General features: G+C 45.4%; 2 long non-coding RNA genes across 2 annotated transcripts in view; one reads left to right on the top strand and one right to left on the bottom strand.

Annotated features, from left to right (window-relative positions):
• Positions 1 to 11389, top strand: part of LOC121042808 (uncharacterized) — a 26369-nt gene extending 14980 nt beyond the window's left edge. Inside the window, exon 3 of the long non-coding RNA XR_005796457.1 lies at positions 11267 to 11389. This is a non-coding gene — a long non-coding RNA (uncharacterized LOC121042808). The remainder of the gene's footprint in view (positions 1 to 11266) is intronic.
• Positions 7093 to 19493, bottom strand: LOC121042807 (uncharacterized). Its single transcript, XR_005796456.1, has 4 exons — positions 19231 to 19493; positions 9597 to 9846; positions 8198 to 8255; positions 7093 to 7911 (listed from the first exon to the last, which is right to left on the bottom strand). It is a non-coding gene; the product is annotated as an uncharacterized LOC121042807 (long non-coding RNA).

Here is a 19493-nt window from a genome sequence, read left to right as displayed (position 1 = left end):
AAAATAGACTTAAAAAATATATTTTAAAAAAGTACTTAGGGGGGCGCCTGGGTGGCGCAGTCGGTTAAGCGTCCGACTTCAGCCAGGTCACGATCTCGCGGTCCGTGAGTTCGAGCCCCGCGTCGGTCTCTGGGCTGATGGCTCAGAGCCTGGAGCCTGTTTCCGATTCTGTGTCTCCCTCTCTCTCTGCCCCTCCCCCGTTCATGCTGTGTCTCTCTCTGTCCCAAAAATAAATAAACGTTGGAAAAAAAAAAAAAAAAGTACTTAGAAGAGTGCCTCGGTCAGTGTAAGCAGCAAGTATCTGTTGACCAGGCCCGAGTCATAGGCCCCCGTAACTTCCCCCCTTAGACCATAGTGACTGTGTGGGAAGGATGGCAGGTATAGGACAGAGGGGAGATCGATCCCAGGGACACGAGTGACCCATGTTCCTAAAGGGCTGGAACAGCAGGAATGGAAGACCTCACTGTTGGGTGAGGTGGAAGGCTAGATTTAGGAGGGTAGGAGAGTATAATCAGGGAGGGGAATTTGGGGGGGTGGAGGCTTAAACAGTGCTACAGTTCATGAAAAGGATCCACGAGTGGTTCTTCCTTGGGTTACTGAAGTAAATAAAGCTGGAAGCCCAAGATAATTATAAGTTCAAATTATCCAAAGATTTATCTGTGACAATCCTTGGAAACCTTTTTTATTTTTTTTGGTAGGAGACCTGCCCTCATTCCTTTTTCTAGTCTTTTTTTTTCCCCCCTTTGGATAAATTTCATAGGATTTTAGTTCCAAAGCGATCTAAGAGGTCCCCACCAGCCCAACTCCTTCTGGTCTTGAGGGTCAAGGGAGGGTAAAGAGATTTAACCTGAAATCCAAGGGTGGTGGGAGCCCCCACCCCATCTCTGACTGCTCTGCCCCATCCTGTTCCCCTCCTGGGCTTTGTCAAATAGACAGCAGGAGCCACAGCGGCGAAGTGAAGCGTGAGTTTCACCACGAGTGGAATTAGATCGAATGACTCAGGACACTTGGGTGGAAACGGGGCTTCTTCTCTCCCCTCAGGGTGGAGCTGCCTGGACTTTGGCCCGCACGCACGAGTGGCCCCAGCACAGCCTGCGGGTGGGTGTGTTACCCTAGGCCTCCCGCAGACCAGCTGTATTATGAGGCCAGGCTGCAACCTGGAACTTGTAGGACTGGGGAGCAGTCAGGGCAGCCCTTCCTCTCCACGGGGAGGCTGAGCAAAGGGAGAAGGGAGTTTGCCAGCTCAAATATTCCACTCACTATTGCCTTAACGGTCCTCATCTCCTTAAGCCCCATGTCCATGGAGAGTCCTCTGAGAACCTAGATATTCTTCTGTCAAAGCACTGAATCTTTCTTGCATTTTAGTTTAGAAATCCAATCTGGGGGGACTCCACCCTTCTTCCTACATTGATTCCTACTGGGTTTTTTTTGTCTCAGTGTTAAAACATGCCTAATATGACAGTGTGAGAGGTGGGAAGTTAAAAGGGCATCACACAGACCCCAACTGAATCCCAGCCACCCCCTTGCCATGTGACTTTTGGGAGAGAGAGTAGACCTCTCTGGACATCAGCTTTCCTTTCTGTAAAATGGGGATCATGATGACAGTTATCTCACAGGGCTGTGCATGGGGCGGGGGTGGAGGAATGATGTTTGCAAAGTGCCCTGCACGGTTCCTAGGATATAGTGATTAATATGTCAGGAAAGTGGGTGATTGTCTTGCTTCCTGGAAATCAGTGAGAGATTTGCATGGAAGGTTCGTTACAGCCTCATAGCCCGTCTTCACTGGGGGGCTCTCCCCTGAAACACAAGTCTTTGTTTTGAAGAGTCTCAGGGGTTTAGTCCCCTGGGGGCTCAAAAATTGCTTTGTAGCCTTGAAATCACTTCCACAGCAATCTTGTTTGCCCATCATTAATCCTGTTTTTAAGCAGTTTCCTCAAGCGATTAAAAAAGAACAAATGATGCCAGGCAAGTTGGAAAACACGTGCCACACTGAAAGCTGTCTCGAGGTGTATAGGTTGCCTTTTTATAATTATTTTTACTGTTCATTTCATAATAAGCAAAAACTGGAGAGTTGGATCATATTAATATACTAAAATACATTTTTATGTTTGTGAAATGAAAGTATAATCCCCATAAGCTAGTATCGATATAATGTCCTCAGCACAAATACATGTAGAACCGAAAAATAGAAACATTTAGGGGTCTATTTTTCTTGCTTGCTTTTATTTTTAATCTCTCCAACCTGAATTTTATTGTAGCTTTTACCTTGTTTAAACTATTTTTTTAGGGGCGCCTGGGTGGCGCAGTCGGTTAAGCATCCAACTTCAGCCAGGTCACGATCTCGCGGTCCGTGAGTTCGAGCCCCGCGTCGGGCTCTGGGCTGATGGCTCAGAGCCTGGAGCCTGTTTCCAATTCTGTGTCTCCCTCTCTCTCTGCCCCTCCCCCGTTCATGCTCTGTCTCTCTCTGTCCCAAAAATAAATAAATGTTAAAAAAATAAATAAATAAATAAATAAAATAAAATATTTTTTTATGAATCTGCAGATATTTAAACTTTATGTGATGAAGCTTAAGATGTGTGTTTTTTTCTGTAAACAGATTATTAGGGAAACAGCTTTCTTGTACTTCCGTTTTCCTATGGCTACAAACTTAAATCCAGGAGCTGGCTTCCCTGTTCTAAGAACCAGATAGTCTTTCTAGTTACTTTATCTTTGAACTTAAACTATTCACTTCTTTTTTTTTTTTTTTTTTTTTTAAGTAATCTCTACACCCCACATGGGACTTGAACTCACGACCCTGAGATTAAAAGTCACATGCTCTTCTGAGCCAGCCAGGTGCTCCTCAGACTATTTAACTTTTATACAGATGGCATAAATAGTTCAAAAAGCAGTATCTCTTCTTTAGCATTACATAAGTGCAATTAACATGTAATTTATAGCTCTAGGTAAAAAAAGAAATCAATCCCTCCCTCAAATACTAAGAGTCAAGTGTCTAATGTTACAAGCCAAACTTAACACCATTTGACCCTATTATATATATTTTTTGCTGTTTATTGAATTATCTTTCCTTTTTCTACCAAAATGGAATCGGTGCTTTTTTTTTTTTTTTTCATGTGTCTCCAGAAGACTGAACCACATCTGGATCTGTCTCTTCCTCTTCAGCCTCATTTATAATTTTTTTTAACATTTATTTATTATTGAGAAACAGAGACAGAGCATGAGCAGGGGAGGGGCAGAGAGAGGGGGAGACACACAAACTGGAGCAGGCTCTAGGCTCTGAGATGTCAGCACAGAGCCTGACGTGGGGCTCGAACTCACAAACCGTGAGATCATGACCTGAGCCAAAGTAGGATGCCCAACTGACTGAGCCACCCAGGTGCCCCTGGGATCAGTGCTTTTAAGGCAACTTGAAAAACAGCATGATCTTTTGAGCTGATCCTAAGTTTTAAAATAATTCACCTTTTTAAAACCTTTCCTTCAAAGTTGAGGACATAACATAGGACTCATAAAGCAATACTTAGAAATACAGATCGAGATTTCATACAGAGATGTTTCATCACAGTGAGATGGTGAAATAAACACAGTTTTCGTGTATTGCAGGGAAAAATTGTGAGCCACCCAGATGTTAGGAAAAGGTGATCTATTCCGATAGGCTAAAGTGTAGCTATTACAAATAATAGATTATGTATCATTTTTCCTTTTTATTTCATTATTGGCTCCTTTTTATTTATAAATTAACTCAGTACAAAGTGTACTGATTGAGAAGCTTCCAGCACAAACACTACAAAGGAAACCTGATTTAAAAAAAAATTTTTTTTAAGTTTATTTATTTTGAGAGAGAGAAAATGAAGTAGGGGCAGAGAGAGAGAGGAGAGAATCCAAAGCAGACTCCACACTGTCAGCACAGAGCTTGATGCAGGGCTCGAACTCATGAACTGTGAGATCATGTCCTGAGCCAAAATCAAGAGTCGGACACTCAACCGACTGAGCCATCCAGGTGCCCTGGAAAACCTAATTTTTAAGGACTTTACTCACAACCCAACAGTAAGAAAAAGCATAAAATTCAACATATAACCTGATCTCAGTCACATAGATTTATCCGTGGCAATATCCCATACTAATGTCGGCTGTCTCTGGCTTATGGAATTCTAGGGTATTTTTAATTTTTCTCTCTTTCTTTCTTTTACTTTTTAGCATATTCCAGAATCTCTACAATAAACATGTAAACTTTTATAATCAAAATTAATAAAAGGTAAAATTTTTAAAAGAAAACTATCTAGTAGAAATGAAAAGGACAGAAAATACAGAGGCCAAAGAATTTTTTAGACTTTGGGGTGAAAGACCATACCGACTAATGAATGGGTCTCGGGGTATTTCATACCAGCAGACCTCAGCCTGGGGATAGTTTCCGATGTCACTAACAAGCTTTGTTCCACCAGGAAAGGTGCTCATGTGTCAGCCGGGCTGCTGACATGTGGCTCTGCTCTGGGCAAGCCATTTCATTTTCAGGGCCTTCCTTTCCTCTTCTGAAGGTTTAGGTCTGTGCAGTGTCCAAGTCCTAAGATTCCCTTTCCAAAACCGTCTATTGAAAAATATTCCATTTTGGCTAAAAGGGTTGATTTCTACCGAACACACTTGCCCTTTTGCCAGGCACTGGGATGAATTGGCCACAGTCAGGCAAGGAACAGTCCCAATCCCTACTTGAAAGGCGTTTGCCATCCGATGAGAGGGCAAGATATGAACAGACAGTGGGGATGTGTTACAAGAATGCATGGATTGCTGAGAGCACAGAGATGGGAGTTTAGACCAGTCGACTCTGGGCTTAGAGACATTCTGCCAGAAGAGATGACATTCGAGCTGAGTTGTAGAGAAAAAAATAAGGTAGCCAGAACTGGGAAGGTATAAAGGTCTTTCTCCTCGCAGCGCACCGGGCAATGCTTAGGCAGTGAGAATGATCACTTTAAAATTTGAGGAATTCAAGACCCAACGACTTTCTAGTGGTTACTCAAGGTCAGTGAGTAGTTAGCACCAAGTAGATCACGTCATCCATTGTGATGCCCCTCAACATCTGGGATGATAAAGGCACTATTGTTTTTTTCTGGTAATTAATATACCGTGTTGTATCAGTTTCAGGTGTAGCAAATAATAATTCAACAATTCTCTACATTACTCAGTGCTCACCATAATGAAGTGTATTCTTTTTTCATTTAAAAAAATTTTCTTTTTTAATGTTTTATTTATTCTTGAGAGAGAGAAAGAGAGAGAGAGCATGAACAGGGGAGGGGCAGAGCGAGAGAGGGAGACACAGAATCCGAAGCAGGCTCCAGGCTCTGAGCTGTCAGCACAGAGCCCGACGCGGGGCTCGAACCCACAAGCCGTGAGATCATGACCTGAGCCGAAGTTGAACGCTTTACCTAACTGAGCCACCCAGGCGCGCACCCCTTAGGTGTATTCTTAATCCCCTTTATTTCAACCATCCCACCACCTGTCTGCTCTGGCAACCACCAGTTTGTTCTCTGCATTTAAGAGTCTGTATTTTTATCTCTTTGTTCATTTGGTTTGTTTCTTAAATTTTACACATAAGTGAAGTTGCATGGTATTTATCTTTCTCTGACTTATTTCACTTAGCGTAATACCCTCTAGGCATCCATGTTGTTGCAAATGGCAAGATCTCATTTTTCTATGGTTGAGTAATATTACAGTGTGTATATATATATATATATATATATATATATATATATATGTATGTATTTACATGTGCTTCCATATCTTGGCTATGGTAAATAATGCTGCAGTAAACATAGGGGTACGTCTATCTTTTTGAGTTAGTGTGTTCATTTTCTTGGGTAGATACCCAGCAGAGGTATTACTGGATCATATGGTAATTCTATTTTTTATTTTTTTGAGGACACTCCATACTGTCTTCCACAGTGGCTGCACCAATTTGTGTTCCCACCAATCGCGGATGAGCCTACATCCTCCCCAATACTTGTTATCTCTTATCGTTTTGATTCTAACCATTCTGACAGGTGTGAGGGGGTAGCTCATTGGGGTTTTGATTTGCCTTTTCCTGATGATGAGTGATGTGGAGCGTCTTTTCATGTGTCTGTTGGCCGCCTGGATGTCTTCTTTGGAAAAACAGTCTACTCAGTTCCTCTGTCCATTTTTAAATCCGATTATTTGGCGTTCTCTTTGGTGTTGAGTTGTAGGAGTTCTTTATATATTTTGGATATTAGCCCCCGATTGGATATTGTCATTCACAACTATCTTCTCCCATTCAGTAGGTTGCCTTGTTGTTTTGTTGACGGTTTCCTTTGCCGTGCAAAAGCTTTTTATTTTACTGAGCTTCAATTGTTTATTTTTGCTTTTGTTTCCCTTGCCTGAGGAGACGGATGTAGAAAAGTGTTTCTATGGCTGATGTCAAAGACATTACTTCAGGAGACGCCTGTTATTAACAGAAAAAATAAAATCTGATTTCAAGGGTAGTCCGTAACTTTTCCCACAGAGGCATTTAAGCATTTTTTTAAATGTTTATTCATTTTTAAGACACAGAGAGAGAGAGACACAGAGTGTGAGTGGGGGAGGGGCAGAGAGAGAGAGGGAGACATAGTATCTGAAAACAGGCTAAAGGCTCCGACCTGTCAGCCCCAAGCCCCAGGCAGGGGGGAGCTCACAAACGTGAGATCTTGACCTGAGCCAAAGTCAGACACTTAACTGACTGAACCACCCAGACACATCCCACAGAGGCATTTAAAAAAAATTTTTTTTCTTAATGTTTTTATTTATTTTTGAGACAGAAAGAGACAGAGCATGAGCAGGGATGGGGCAGAGAGAGAGGGAGACACAGAATCGGAAGCAGGCTCCAGGCTCTGAGCCATCAGCACAGAGCCCGATGCGGGGCTCGAACTCACAGAATGTGAGATCATGACCTGAGCCAAAGTCGGACGCTCAACCGACTGAGCCACCCAGGTGCCCCCACAGAGGCATTTTAAAATTGCTACCAAGAGACCACCTCCCTTGGAGTCTTTGCCTCTCTGACATCACTGCCCCCCACTTACCCTTGTCACCGCCCCTGCTGCTGGCACCACCGCCACCATCTGCAAGACAGCCTAACCTGCCTTTTGCGAAATTAGACCTCTCAGAGCACAACTTGCCTGAATTGGGCCAGCGAGTTGCTGTGAGCGTGGTGCATGTCCTTGGACACATGCCTAAGGCCCTTGCCCTTTACCCCACTGATAAGATATAGAAAGAGCAGTAATAAAAGCTGGATATTATAACCAGGCCAAGGCACTCCCCACTGGGCCTGTGTCCTGCTTGGAGGGACCGGAGAAGAATCGGTTATGCAGCACCCGCAGCGGGGGCCCCGGGCAGGTTGAAGGGTTTACCTTGGAGCGCTCCTGTGTGTGTTTCCTATGAATTTCCCTGCTCTCACTGCTCTAGCCCATTCCAAAATAGATACAAAGATTGTGCACAGCCTGAGACCTGAGTGAGTGTTGCCAGCTTGCGAGGGAGCTTCTCAGCTCTCAAAGCATGGTTCAGACTAGGGCTGTGGGAAAAGAGAGGAAACAGGGAGGGAAGGGAAGGGATGGAGTGGGTGATGCTCTTGAGACAGCGCAGGAAAGAAGGACCACTGCCTCCAGGCAAGTGGAAAGAAGGAGATGGTCTCAGAGATGAACTAACTGCCCTCGATTGTGGTTCCCTCAAGGATCCGTTGTGACTGGACAGTTCTAATACTCAGGTTAATGCTAGCTGCTGCTACCCATCAACTGAAGAATTTTCAGTGAACACGACGAAGGTTTCTTTCTGGCTCCTGTGACTGTTCCTTGTTGGTCATTTCGAACAGGGGCAGCGTTGCCGGGACAGACACCCGTGTCTGCTGGCTACAGGGAGCTTTGGCCACAGAGTGTAGGAGGCCTTTGGAAGGAAGGAACGAGGAGGACGAGACTGAAAAGCTGTCATCCAATCCTTCCAGAAAGCCCTGTATGGTATATACCATGCCTCCCCTCGGACTCTTAATGCTCCTGGGTGGAGTGAACACAGACGTTGGTTGGTGTTCAGATCCCAGGTCTGTCATTTGCTGGCTGTGCCACTGTGGGCAATTTACTCAATCTCTCTGAACCTTGGCTCCCTCATTTGAGAAACAAGATGCTGACACCTCACGTGGTGGTTGTGGGGATGAAATGACATTTAGAACACTTACGTCAATCTGTGTTCTTCCTCTCAGCAGGGCCCCTTGACTGGTTCTTGAATGGCTCTTGCTGCTTAAAGGAATCCAGAGAAATGGGGTTAGTGTGACTGCCATCTGGGAAAAAATAAAGCAGAATTTCCTGCCTCTCTCCTCAGCCCCAAATAAAGCCAGGATTTCTTTCATTATCTGGGAGTGAGATGCCTTTCTGAGCAGGATTCAAAATACAGAAACTGTGAAGGAAAGAAATGGCCAGTATGACTACATAAAGATAAGAAAAAATATCTTCCAGGGGAATAAAATAGACATAGTGAAAGAGAGGTGGCAAATTGTGGAAACATTTGTGACCATATCCTGAAGAACTAATTTCCTTAATAAATAAATAGTTCCTATAAATCCATAAGAAAAAAGCTAACAACCAAATGGAAATGATAAAAGGCTACAAACAGTTCCCAGAGAAGAAATGCAAATGGCTTTTAAAAGTTGAAAAGGTGCCCAACCTCAATTTTAATAATAAAAATGTAAAGTAAAACTACAATGAGATGCCAACTTAAAACCTTTCAGGGGTGCCTGGGTAGCTCCGTTAAGCATCTGGCTCCTGATTTCAGCTCAGGTCATGATCTGACGATTTGTGAGTTTGAGCCCCACGTCAGGCTCTGCACTGACAGCATGGAGCCTGCTTGGGATTCTCTCTCTCTCCCTCTCTCTCTGCCCCTCCTGCATGCGCTTTCTCTCTCTCACAAAATAAATAAATAAAACGCACACACGCACGCACGCACACACGCAAAGCCTTTCAGATTGGCAAAGATCAAAAAAATTTGGTAACCCTAATCAAAAAAATTTGGTAACCCTATTAGTGAAGGCATAAGGAAAGAGACCTTTACATATATTGCTGATAGAAGTGGAACCTGATTCCCTCTTTTATGGAGACTAAGTTGGTGATTCGGTCAACATTTAAATTTTGTATTCGCTTTGATTTAGCAATGCTACTTTATGAATTTCATCTTGTAGATACACAGACACAAACTACTTAAAGATCGGAAGCAACCTAAATATCCATAAATAGAAAAGTTAATTAGAGTGTGATAATGGCATATAAGTGAGTACAGAGTTAACCCTGTATGTGATAATATGCAGATTTTTCCCAAAGTGGAAAAAGATGCAAACAGTGTGTATTTGCAGCGTGCCCTCATTCATGTTTTTAAAAGAGTAAGTAGTATTATCCTCATTCTACAGGTGAAGAAAGTGAGGCTCGGAGGACTTAGGTAGCTTGCCCACAGTTATCACATAGTCTGTAGTCAGACAACAGAGTCTGGGCCAGGCCCGGGGCTATCTGATCTCTCTGGTAGTGAAATCCAGGTTTTTCACACCATGCTTTAGGGCCCCTAACCTAGTAACCAAGGGACTTTCCTACCCTGTTTTCTACTTCTTCCCTTCATATAGTTCCACAAACAAAGCTGCACTTTTGTGCATTTCTCCACGCACGTCTCTACTTTCCCACGCAACTCTGTGTCCGTGTTCATGCTGCTTAGAGTCCTGGATGAGCCAGACCAAATGCTCCCTCCTCCGGGAAGCCTTCATTGATTCTCCCAGACAAAATTCATCTTTGCCACTTCTAAAGCCTTGAGCACTTCCTCCCTTTGGGCAATCTTGGAGGGTAGGTTCTGGGGAGAATACAAGAAAGGAAGGGAGGAAAGAACAAATAGTTATCGTGGGCCTGCTCTGTGCCAGGCATGACGCCAGTGCTTACACACGGGTCTTCGCATCTAGTATGTTGCGTATTTATGATTGGGCCATAATGTCACTGAGGGTAGGATCTGGGTCTGATTGACCAAGGGCCTAGCACTCTCCATTCCTTCAATGCAAATAATTTTTGAGATTCCGCTACATGTCAGGTGCTGTGTTTGGTGCTGGGGAAACCAAAATGAATAGGATGAACAGGGCAGAGTGGCAGCGGCCCAGCTGCCTGACTCGTGGGGGAGGCACTAAGTCATATTTGGACATTATCATAAAAGTGGGGGGAAGAGGTTTGTTGGCTGGATGGATGCATGCGTCTGATTGCGTCTGTCTGACGACTGCCTTCACGTCCGAGCTTGCACGGTCCATCGTGAATCCAGTCCTGTGACTGCCCTTTTCATGCACACGACTGGGGTTACAAAGTTCTCCCTCTCCCACTGTCTAGAACTACACTGTCCCATACTGTGGCCTCTTCCTTCCTCTCACAGCACAGAACCACAAGGCCTGAGTGGCTTCCACGCCGGCTCCCCCTGCAGGGCTGGGCCCTCCTGCCATCCCCAGGGCAGGGACCTTCTGGGTGCTGCCCTGAGTCAGGAGAGCTCCTGTGGCTGCCGGTGGCCAGGCCTGTTTTCCTGCCTGGGAGCGGGGAGTGGGGCAGAAGAGCCTGGCCTCCCTGGGGCAGGAATCTTCCTCTGTCCCTCCCCTGCACAGCCTGGAGACCTTCTCAGTCTCTCCTCCCAATGGACGCGTGCCCCGCACCCCTGCTGACCCAGCTCCTCTGCGCTTTCAACCTGACAAGGAGACCAGAGCCAGCCACTAGAGGGGAGTGAAAACCCTCTTTTTAATCCTGAATAAAGTGGGTGAGAAGGACAGCTCCCAGGGTGCTCCCCAGCCCCGCAGAAGCGAAAATAAAACAGACAACATTTAAGAGAGAAATGAAGGCAAACAACATTTTCACATTTTTCCATGAATTTCCAGGTAGATATGAATCGAAAGAAATCCCTCAGGAAGTCAAATAAGAAACCTCCCAAAGCAAGATGTTTCGTGTCCACTCATTACTGTGGGATCTGCATTCACAAATTCCTCCAAGAACGCATCTGCAAAGCCCTGACCATCTAACAGCATTGCAGTAGAACACGTTTTTGTTTTTTTTTTTTTCCTCCAGGAGGTATTTTACAAGAGAAAGACCAATATGTACATTTCTCTCACTCGGTTGTAATTCTGTCTCTTTTATTCTATTTGTCACACGGCTTAAGAACTAAATTTAGAAATGAGATGAAAATTCAATACCTGCCTCAGCTTAGTTCTTGACAATTAGCTGTGTTCTCTCTTTTCTACCTTCCACAGGGAAAGCAGAGTCACTTTGCAGTCAGGCCACAGTTTAGTTTCCACAGACTGATGCCACCTAGTGGCGACACCAAAGCCTGGACAAGGATATCACCTTTCCACCTTTCACCTTTCACCTTTCACCCAGCAAGGTGGGGTTTAATTCTCAATAAAACTCAAAAATTCCCCAAACAGCGTTTCTGTCTTTCAGGTTATAATATGCATTACCATGTATGATTCTTATTTTTATCTCCAATGTGTTTGCATATCTTTAGAAAGAAGTAAGTTCCCTTCCTTACGGGGCTGTTCCATTTTTTTCTCGACAGAGAAAACAAAACAGAAAAATTCCTACTGTGTAAATCCGAAGAGCTAGATTGCACCGTGTCACTTTCAAAACAGCCCTGAAAGGTACATGTCACTCTCCCTATTTTGTGGCTGAAGAGATGGGAAGTGTCCTTGGAAGTGTCTCAGTCAATGTCACATAGCCATCCCTCCCCATGAAGTCCCGATTTGGAACCGATTGCCTTGTTCTCCCCTCTGATGAATTCCTGGAGGACAGGAAATGTGTTGGGTCGTAGTCTCTGAAACCCTCTGGCGCCTGGCCCCGCGGCTGGCACATCCTAGCCCCCCAGGGCACATGCAGTAAGAACAGGGTATGGAATATATGGAATAAGGGAGTAATAAAAATAATCAACAGGCCCAAAATGGAGTCCCTTGTGCTAACGCCATGTCGCCACACTGGGACTTTATACCCAACCTAACTGCAGTTTCAACCCTTCCCAGGAATGTCATCTTAACTGGTCAGTCTGGAATTTCCTGGTTGGCATGGGTAAGGGAATTCACCTAAGAAGACAGGCCTTTTCGTCCCCCAAAGGGAGGTGATATTGCCCGAAATAATTCTTTCTTTCTTTTTTTTTTTTTTAAATGACTTCCTTGTCTTGCCTTTAAAAACATTTTCCTTTTTGTAGCCCTTTGGAGCTTCTTTCTATTTGCTAGGTGGGATGCTGCCCGATTCATGAATGATTCAGTAAAGCCAATCATTATCTTTAACATTTACTCAGTTGAGTTTTCATTGTTTAATAGGAGAGAGATCCAGAAATCACCAGACCCCTGGGACCTGAGGGATAGATTGTACTTTAGGGAGCTTGCAGGGGGTGGAGGGGGGTGGAATGCATAGTCTGCTGGCCTCTCATTCTTGCCCTTTCCTGGCTGATTCATTTTTCAGTCCTCAGCTCCAGCCCAGGCCACAGAGAATGGAGGCCACGAGGTGATGACTGCATGGGGGCAGGGAGGCAGAGAGAAATCCAGGGACATGCCTGGACGTGTCTGGGCACATCTCCGCCAACGCCAGCCCTGCTGTACCTGGAGCCATGGGGGTTTCTTTCTTCTTCTTTTTTAATGTTTAATTATTGAGAGAGAGAGACAGAGTGAGAGAGTGGCAGAGAGAGAGGGAGAGAGAGAGAATCCCAAGCAGGCTCTGTGCTGTCAGCAACAGAGCCTGATGTGGGGCTCTGTCTCACGAACTGTGAGACAATGACCTGAGCCGCAATCATGAGTCAGACACTCAACTGACTGAGTCACCCAGGCATCCGCCATGGGGGTTTCTTCTTATCTTCAGCCAAGACTGAGGTGGTTTACTGAGGACCTCCTTTGTGCCTCTGATTCTTATTTAGTGCTCTCAAAGCATAGCAGGGCCATATCCTTGCTACCATAAGAAAAAGAAGCCTCAGAGAAACTAGTTACTTGTCCAAGGAATAAAAAAACAAACAAACCTTCTTTACCCTCCTATGTATACATATTTCCCAATTTAAATGTGCTTTTAAAAAGTGAATGTATGGCAAGGACGTGGAGAAAATGTGGATGCTCTGAGGAGAAATTTTACTGTGAACTGTGGCTGAAGGGGCAAAGGGTTTATGTTGCTTGGTTAAAGAAGATGTGTATGTTGGTGTGTGGCTGGGGAGGATCTAACAGGCAGAAAGGAACTGATGATATCAGAGAAGGAGGGAAGGTTTGGGGCTGCAACCTTGGCAGTCAGAGAGAGGGGACAGGACCAAGGTCCCTGGGAAGGTCTGATGGCAGGGGCTACTGCATCCACTTTGCTCCCAGCTTATGGCGCCAGCTAGACTCAGTGCAGGGAGGAAACCCTTTATTCTTTCCCCATCTCTAGGGGTGTTATACCCACAGCGGGTACCTTCTCCAGCCTTCTGCTGGTAAGCAGCACAGGCATCACCCGCCAGACATGGAGAACTTAGGCTCACCTCACCTGTTGAATCAGAATCCACATGTTAACAAGAGGCCCAGGTGATGCGATCAGCAGTCCAGTTTAAGGAGCTCTGGCTTACATCTCCCCCAGCCCCCCAACCTCCAGCAGCATCCCTCTTTGCTGGGTCACCTTCCCCTCCAGACAGATCCTTCACCAGTGTCCCTTTTCAGGCCTCCAAGTGTAGCCCCCTTCCACCCATTTACACCTGGCGCCTGGAAACATGTGTAGGAGGGGGGGGGGGGAACCTTTTTCCTCTGCCCCTCTTAGGTTCTTTGGCTAGGGCCCCACCAATTAGACTGACAAAAGATAGAACAATAAGAGAAAACAGAAGTGTATTAACATGTACATTTGCAAGGGGAGCATTCAGCCATGAGTAACTCAAAGGGGTGGTTAGAACCTGGGCTTATATAGCATGACAAAAGAACAAGAAAGTTGTAGAGAAGTGATAAGACAAAGGAAAAAAAAAAACTCTGAGCTCCTCAGGCTGGCAGATTGTGGGAAAGCAAATATATGGGGAAACGAATGGATAAGGGCTACTTTTAGCTAGCAAGGTTTTGGCGCTTGTAAGAGTCTAGAATTGACTCCAGTGATAAACTTCTGTCCTTCCTGGTAGAGAGGGTGGGGGTATGCCTTTACAAACGTCCTGCTTTTAGGCAAATAGGGGGAAGGCAGAGACCTTTTCTTGTATCTGCTGCTTCTCGGTTGCCTTTAGCTCAAAATAATCCTTATATCAAAGTGGAAGGTTGGGGGTGTCCTTTCCTGCTACTCTTCACCTGCTCGCCTCTTTCCCTCTCAGATCTGAAGCCGGATAGAGGCACCCTCAGGCAGAAGGGTGTTCCCAAGGTGGGGGTCAGGTACCAGCCACTCTTCCCCCTAAATCCAGGGGACACATGTCACACTCTTCAGTTCTCTCAAAGCTTCAGTAGAGAAGGAAAAAGTTTTCCTTGACTCTCTTAGGGTACCAGCTAGGTCTAGTAATTAAACTGACAAAGATATTAACAGGAGAAAAGCATACAGATTTGTTTGCTGTAAGTTTTACATGACATGGGAGCCTTCATAAGGAAATGAAGGTCTGTGTAGTTTTGTGCTGTGTCTGACGAGGAGTGGTATAGATGAAATTGTGTAGGAATATGATAGACTGAGGAGTATGGAGTAAGCAGAGTGAGCTGGGAGAAGACCTGTTTATTGGGGTTCTTCTTGGCATTGAAGGGGAGCAGATTTTGCCACCCCAAGGAATGCTTCTTTAGCATATTGATTCTTTTAAGCTGGTTCTTTTTAAGAAGCTGCAGACACAGAAGAAGCTTTGAAAATGGAGAAGTTCCCCTTTTGTAAAAGACATTTACATTTACAAAGGAAAGCTCTATTAGCAAGGGTGTCTCCCCATCTGTAACTTGAAGAGGAGGATGAACAAATCTTTAGAAACTCTTATGATGAAGGAGGCAGTAATTTAAATCTGCATAATAACCTTATCCTTATTAATTGTGCTTCCTTGTTTATTGCGATTCCTGGTAATCTCCCATAACTGACTCCCTACCCCAACACCTGCTTTGTCCTTAGCTTGAGATGGTACTTAAAAGTGATGGCTTCAGGCATTTTGGAGAGTTATACCTCCTTTTCCTGGATCTGTCCCGTGTATACCGGAGGTATATCAGTTATTAAACTTTTGTTTGTTTTCTTCATGGTACTCTGTCTTATGTCAATGTAATTATTAGACCAGCCAAAGAATTTAGAAGGGAAGAAAGGAAAACTTTTCTGCTCCTACAGTGTCCTGTTGTCTTCCGATATTAGGATGTTCCTTTCCTCCAGGTATAGGGAGGCCACCTCTCACAGGAGGGTTTTATGACCCATTCTGAGAAGGGCAGGGAAAGGTCAAAGTGAACATCCTGCTTCTGTTGTTTTCTCAAACTCCTCCAGTTTAAAATACTCAATATGCTGTTTAAAATTTTTTGAAACATTTATTTATTTATTTATTTATTTATTTATTTATTTATTTATTTAAGAGAGACAGAGAGATAGAGCACAAGCGGGGGAGGGGCAGAGAGAAGAAGAAGACACTGAATCGGAAGCAGGCTCCAGGCTCCAAGCTGTCAGCACAGAGCCCGACGTGGGGCTCGAACTCACGAACCTTGAGATCATGACCTGAGCCGAAGTCCTAACCTGAACCCCCTGAGCCACCCAGGCGCCCCATATTCAATATGCTGTTGTAAACAGTTAACCTTAAGAATAAAAATGCCGGGGCGCCTGGGTGGCTCAGTCGGTTGAGCATCCGACTTCAGCTCAGGTCACGATCTCGTGGTCCGTGAGTTCGAGCCCCGCATGGGGCTCTGGGCTGATGGCTGGGAGCCTGGAGCCTGCTTCCGATTCTGTGTCTCCCTCTCTCTCTGCCCCTCCCCCATTCATGCTCTGTCTCTCTCTGTCTCAAAAATAAATAAACGTAAAAAAAAGAAATTTTCAAAAAAGAATAAAAATGCCAGTTATGTTACCAGCAAAAATGAGTTTAGTCGGGAATAGCAGAGAGCTGCAATCCAGGACAAGCAAGCTAAGGCAAAACCACGGCAAGTGCAGGGAACAAAGGAGATGAAGGCTCTGTGATGGAGGAAAGGAGAAATTGGCAAGGCTGGTGTAAACAAAGTCCACTGGAGTAAAATGGGAGTTTGATGTACGGTGGCTTTTTGTTGTGACAGTGTCTCATTGGCTGGGCTATTGCTGGGGAGGAGGAAAGCCTTCCTTCCTCTTGCTCCACTGGAGTAAAATGGGAGTTTGATGTACGGTGGCTTTTTGTTGTGACAGTGTCTCATTGGCTGGGCTATTGCTGGGGAGGAGGAAAGCCTTCCTTCCTCTTGCGGGAGAGTAAAGTGGTGTCCAGATGGTCATGGCCTTCTGTAGGGTCTGTGATGACAAGTGAGGAGTGATGGGGTGTGAGAGCTCCCCCTGCTGGCTGCCCTACTCCATTGTAAATGAGGTTTCCTTTTATTAATTTTCACACACACACACACACACACACACACACACACACACACACACAAATTCAACTGGGTAAATCGAAAGATCTAATTGGCTGTATTCTACAGTTTATGAATTGGGGAGCATCCCCATCTAGCAAATAGAAAGGAGCTCTGAAGAGCTGTACCAGATGGAAGGTTTTTTTTAAGGCAGAGGTGAGGTGGGGCAAAGACCTCGGTGTAAACAACAACAAAAGGATTCTTTTGGGCCAGGTCACCTCCCTTCAGCAGACCAAAGGGTCTTATTAGGTAGATGACCTCACTGGTGCTGACCAGGAAATTCCAGACTGACTGGTTAAGATTACATTCCAGGGAAAGGTTGAAACTGTAACTAGGTTAGGAATTAAGCTGTGCTTTGGTGGCATGGGCCTAGCACAAGCGACTCCATTTTGGACCTGTGGTTTTCTTTTTAACAATGCCAAGGTGCTGTATTTTGGGGTAGCATGTCCTGACATCTGTCACTTCCCACACCAGTTGAGGCGAGGTGGATATGTTCCTTTGCTTCCAGCGATGGGGGTTGGGGAGGATGGTAACAGCTCAGCACACTGACATACATCTCTCTTTACGGAAAGCCTCACTAGCGCCTGCTTCCGTGCCCAGTGAAACCCCCCAGTCTTCTTGGAGATGCCTGGAGGAGGGTCATGGACAGAGACAGTTTCACAGTCTCTTAGAAAGTCTCACCTAGGCATTTGTACTTGTTATCTATTGCTGTGTTCCAAGTTGTCCCAAATTTTAGCATTTAAAACAACAAATACTTATTATCTCACAGTTTCTGTGTGTTAAGGATTGAGCTGCGTGGCTCCAGAATTCATAGGTTGAAACTCTAACCCCTAGTGCTTTAGAACGTGATTAGATCTGGAGGTCGTGCCTTTAAAGAGGTAGTTAAGATTAAATGAGGTCATAAGGTGGGCCACGATCCAATATGACTAGTGTCCTTGTAAGAAGTGGGATAGGTACCAGGGGTTGTTGCCTACAGAGGAAAGGCCCTGTGAGGACACAGAGAGAAGGTGGCCATCTGCAAGCCAAGGAGGGAGGCCTCAGGAGAAACCGAACCTGCCAACGCTTTGACTTTGACTTCCAGCCTCCAGAGCTGTGAGAAAATAAATGTCTGTTGTTTGAGCCACCCGGTCTGTGGGACTTTGTCATGGCAGCCTCAGCAAACTGATACACTGTGAGTCAGCAAAGCACAGCTCAGCTGGGGGCCTTAGGCTTAGGCTCTCTCCCAAGGCTGCAATCAAGATGTCCGTTTCAGGCTGCGGTCATTTCAAGGCTTGACTGGGAGCATCCACTTTCAAGCTCATTTTCAAGGCTGCTGGCAGGCCTCCGGTCCTCACTGACTTGGCCAGAGATGTGAGTTCTTTGCCAGGTGGGCCTCCTCATAGGGCAGTTCAGAACACGGCAGCTGGATTAACTCAGAATGAGCAAGGGAGCCCAACAGAAGCCATAGTCTTTTAATAACTAATCACATAAGGACATGTGCCACTTCTACGGCATTGTTTATTAGGAGTGAATCTCCAGGCCTAGGTCACCCTCGAGAGGAGGCAACGAGGCAAATGCACGAATACTAAGAGATGAGGACCATGGGGAGCTATCTTAGGGGCTGCTTTCCATTATCAACTGGCACTCCACTTTGGGATTGAGGGGTACTTAGCACCTATGGCACTGTTTTCTGTCTTTGTCTTCAGTCAAGATGTAGACAACAAAGAAAGGACCATGTGACAGGCGTTACACCCGTGTCAAGAGAGAAGCATGGGTACATACATTTCCTGGTGGATTTGGTAGTAGGAAGATAAGGAAATGTCTGAATGGTTCTATTTTTCAGAGAAGTATGAAGTATGGTCATTAGCTGGAACTGAGGCTATGGAAGGCAGACAAACTTGGCTATTGGTACAGCAAAGACTCATGCTCCCTCACCTTCCCCTTCCATATTATAGAGTAGACAAGCTAGGAACTACACGTCCCAGACTCCCCCACATCCAGATGGGGCCATGTGACTAGTTGCCAATTGACTATAAGTTTGTGGCATTTGCTGGCTAAGGAAGTTACCCATTTCCCTGTTTTCCCTCTTATATGCACAAGCTGTTGGGTGGGTATGGAGATCTTTAAGGCTGTAGGAGAAAGGAGCCACAAGATGAAAGGCACCTGGGTTTCTGAAAGCCATCTTTCAACCAAAGAAAACCTGTCTCAGACTTGTCCGCAGGACACCAGACAAGGGTGACCCACTCAGATGTCTCCATAGCCAGAAATGGGCCGAGGAAGAGCAGAGCTGCGGGCCAAAGGACTTCTTGACCCTGTATGCCCCAGGACCCGAGTACAACCGTAAGAGAAGAGTGCCCCCCAAAATGACTGAAAATGACTTCCTAGCACCCACATGAAAAATTATATGAAATTGCAGTGACTTGTGCTCCATCAATACGGGTGTGCCAGAAACATCACACGTTTTTACTTTGTTAAATTAAATTTAGTTTCTAAGCCTCCACCCTGCCAAAGTGGTGGAAGGTCAGTTGCACGCGTTATTGGTGCTCCAACCCTCTCCCCAATGTCGCAGAGCGTGCGGGAGGCCAGCGTGGTGTCCCCAAACAAGGCAAGGCCTATGGTCTTTGATTCAGCGCTGATATTCGTAAAGGGAGTACCCAAAGTCCTCAGTAGCCCTGCTGTGTTCTCTGGGCACAGTTCTAAGAATAGGACCAGGTCCATTAACTACCTAGGAAGGCACCAACCTCAGGAATCTTGCCGCATCTTCAAGTTTCCTGTCATTATTACACGTCTTTGTCCTCTGCTTTCCACGGTCCCTGATCTTGTCATCACAAAAAATAAGCTGAGTGAAAGTTTCAGGCAAGTCCTAGAAAAAGTTTAAATACAGGTGCCACCACTCCCTGAATGATGTCATGACCGTAGTCCAAGCATAGACATCAGGCCAGTTCACAAACATTTGTGGACAAAACTGAGTTTGCCAGTGGTGGCTACGAGAATGCATCACTCA

This window comes from Herpailurus yagouaroundi, unplaced genomic scaffold (genome assembly GCF_014898765.1).
Source record: "Herpailurus yagouaroundi ecotype Mexico unplaced genomic scaffold, PumYag 186, whole genome shotgun sequence".
NCBI classification, from domain to species: Eukaryota; Metazoa; Chordata; class Mammalia; order Carnivora; family Felidae; genus Herpailurus; species Herpailurus yagouaroundi.
This window is presented reverse-complemented; position numbering and strand designations above follow the sequence as displayed.